The sequence below is a fragment of the Dipteris shenzhenensis genome, chromosome 5 (genome assembly GCF_047967505.1).
Source record: "Dipteris shenzhenensis isolate YYH24624 ecotype China chromosome 5, Dip_SZ_1.0, whole genome shotgun sequence".
NCBI lineage: Eukaryota > Viridiplantae > Streptophyta > Polypodiopsida > Gleicheniales > Dipteridaceae > Dipteris > Dipteris shenzhenensis.
Genome location: NC_141600.1, coordinates 51462704 through 51466348, shown reverse-complemented (window position 1 = coordinate 51466348; position 3645 = coordinate 51462704).

Below are 3645 nucleotides of genomic sequence, written 5' to 3'. Positions count from 1 at the left end.
TGCCCACATAGCAAAAGGAGATATCATACTATCAATATACTAGCTTTTAGGGATAGTATGAGCAACATTAGTTGTTCATAGGGGAAACATTATGACTTGATTACCTTTGCTGCAGTAGGACTGTACATGTTTTTGTTCAGAGAAATGGGATCATTCCGAAACAAGAAAGGGATTATCATCATCTCATGCATTAAAATATAATTATATTTTCAAAAAACCATGAGTGATGATTTAAGTATTCACCTAAATTTAGGACTTACATGTGTTTCCAATTAACTCAGTATGCAAGATGTTGGGATTATAGGTTATTAAGTGTTTGACATTTCTTGATCTTGTTGAGATGTCTCTTGAATTTGCCTCATGTTTCATGTTCCTAATTATACATGGTTTGTTGTCTAGGCTTTTACATGCTTTTGCACACACTTTACATGCTTTTGAGGCATTTATTGGTTCAAAGTCTATATGCCATGTACATTTGTATGTGTCTTTATCATAGCATACCTTCTATACATCCTCTTGAGCCACAAGAGGTGCTCCAATTCATCCTTTGATGTTGATAGCAAAAGGAGAAGGGCCAAGAGGATCCTCATGCAACCGGATCATCGCATGTGAGAGAGGATCATTATTGAGATGGAGGATGAGAGGCAGAGGGTAAACATCTCAAGACTCTAGTGAAAGTGAGGGTATGGGGAAGTAATATGATGCTTAATTGAGGGCCTCCCTTTTCTTGCCACACGCTTTGCCTCTTTATGAACAATAACATCATGTGAGGGAATGAATTGCCTTTTAGCAAGGTCCCATAGTCGATAGACTTGATTTTCACGATTGTATCCTTTGAGAGCACACTTTCATGATTTGGTTCAATCTATCTTCTAAGCTCATGTGGCACATGAGCATATGTTAAAGACCCATAAAACAAATACATAGGATGGCATCACCCTTTTTCTTGTCTCGTATTGTCCAAAAGGGTAGACATTAAATGCCTTAGTTCCTTAAGACTAAAAGGGTGGCCTTGGGCTATCCTATTTCCTACCCTATGTCTAATAGGTGTGGGTGTCCTGTTTCTACCAAGGGGAACCACAGGTTGTCCTATTTCCCTAGTGTCGGACATGGTTACCCTTAACGTGGTCTAAAAGAGCTACCCATGAATATTTCATGTTTTAAGCGTAGGATGAGTTTTTTTAGAAAGATGAGCTATTAGGCCAAAAGGGATCCATGAAATATCCCAACTATTAAAATTTCATGTTTTAAGCGTAGGATGAGTTTTTTAGAAAGATGAGCCATTAGGCCAAAAGGGATGTTTTTTTAATAGTCAGCTCTTTTAGACCACATAAAGGGTAACCATGTCCGACACTAGGGAAATAGGACAACCTGTGGTTCCCCTTGGTAGAGACAGGACACCCACACCTATTAGACATAGGGTAGGAAATAGGATAGCCCAAGGCCACCCTTTTAGTCTTAAGGAAATAAGGCATTTCATGTCTACCCTTTTGGACAATACGAGACAAGAAAAAGGGTGATGCCATCCTATGTATTTGTTTTATGGGTCTTTAACATATGCTCATGTGCCACATGAACTTAGAAGACAAATTGGTGCCAAATCATGAAAGCGTGTGCTCAAAGGATACAATTGTGAAAGTCAAGTCTATCGCTCTAGAATCTCGAACATGCCCTATTACCACGAATCATACAACTCAGCATAAAAATTGCCAAAGGTAGCAAAGCAGCAATACAAGAACTGACCCCTACAATGCAGGTTGTTACACAAGAACCTCCCTTCGAACCCGAAGGGGAACCCTCAAGGGTAGTTGCGATCATACTAGCTCCAACTATGACGCTTGACTCATGAGAGCAAGTGTCTGCACCGAAGGCTCACACAAGAACCTGCTTCTCCCATGACAAAGGACCATCCCGCAAGGACGCGCCATAACGCCAGTGTACCTTTGGCGTCCAAGGTAAGACACAAGCTGGACACATGCTCTACATGGCTTTTAACACTCTATGAGGGAGCAGATGTTCGTCTACACCTCATTCCACATGATCATCGAGTCCAGGTCTAGGTGAGTCAGTACGGTAGGCATATCACTCGACGCACACACAACCCACAAGTCATGCATAACCATATCCCATCGACCATCGTCATCTGAAGATCATGCCAACCATCGCCATCCGAAGATCCCACCAAATGTCTTCATCCGAAGATCCCGTCGATCATCGCTATTTGATTATCATGCTGATCGTTGCCATAACCATATCTCGTTGATCATCGCCATCCACAAATCCCGTCGATTCGCTGCCATAACTATATCCTGTTGATCGTCGCCATAACTGTACCCTGCCGACTGTGGGGATAGAAAAATCTATATAAAGGATCCACAAAAGGAATTCTTCGAGTTCGAGATGGAGCTGAGACTCCACCCTTGAGCTCTTATTCCACAGGCCACTAGTCCCTCTGACTCACAAAGTACGCCCTCGGCCACAATCTGCATGCCCTCTAAATTTTCAATCGAGGATTTGCAAGAGGAGGAGGAAGTGCCTATGCGACAGGCCACCCAGGAGGGTCTGACAACAGCAGGCACGCCCCCCTCAAGGACATCAAGAAAGTGCACCCTGGTTCCCACCCAAGGAGAGTACAAAGTCATGCGCTCACAAACGCACTCACTGCTCGAGGAGGCCTGGCTCCAAGAACTAGATTCGTGCACCATTCACTCTCGCTACGCCTATGAGGGACATGATTATACCCCCCACTACCACACAACAATAGCTTATGACACACTAAAGGAGCCAACAATGCAAGATGCACTAGTTACAGGCGTAGGTACAGTGGTGGCAGATCGCCTTCCGTGCCACTTAGACATGAGGCTCTTGGGAGAGTTCCTTTAGGCCTACAACTCCAATACAAATGTGGGCATCCTCCGAGATGCAACAGGCACGCCCCACTTCTACCACCTCAATCAAGACATGGTACAAGTCGCCCTAGGCCTACCGGTCATCAGCAACAAGTATGCAATGAAGAAGAAGATGCCCAAGGCCCTTAGCAAAATCTGCCACTACGACAGTAAGAAAAGCACAGGGTACATTCACTTCACACAAATTATCAAACCGAAGGTGGAAAGACTAGCAAGGGATCTGCAGAGGTTGATGCAAGTAAGGCACACCAACCACTACCAATCAATCATGCCGAATATTATGTTGCGGCTGGCAGACCCCAAGTCACGAACTGGGCAAATTATTTCTGCAATTAAATGAGGGAGGACCTCAAAACACATGGAGAGGTCATCGGCAACCTGATGCTCTACATGCCAATTCTTTACCACATGTTGCAGCAGCATCTACCTATCGGCGGCTATGGGTTGGCCAAAAAGTCCTCCATGGTATGGCCACAAACAGAGGAAGAAGAAGCAGAGGTCAAGCCTAGGCGAGCAAGAATAGAGCCTAGTACCACTCCAGCCGGCCGTCTTGCGCAACTAGACCAAACTCAGTTGCTCGTACAATACGAGGATCGACAAATGCAGAATTCCTAAGCGGTCAAGTACCCTCTAATGATGAGCGGATCCTCAGGACAAGGGCAAAAGGGTTCAACAAGAGCCCATCTTGATTGATGAACTCCCACGTGACAAAACATGATCACAATTGGCCTCCACC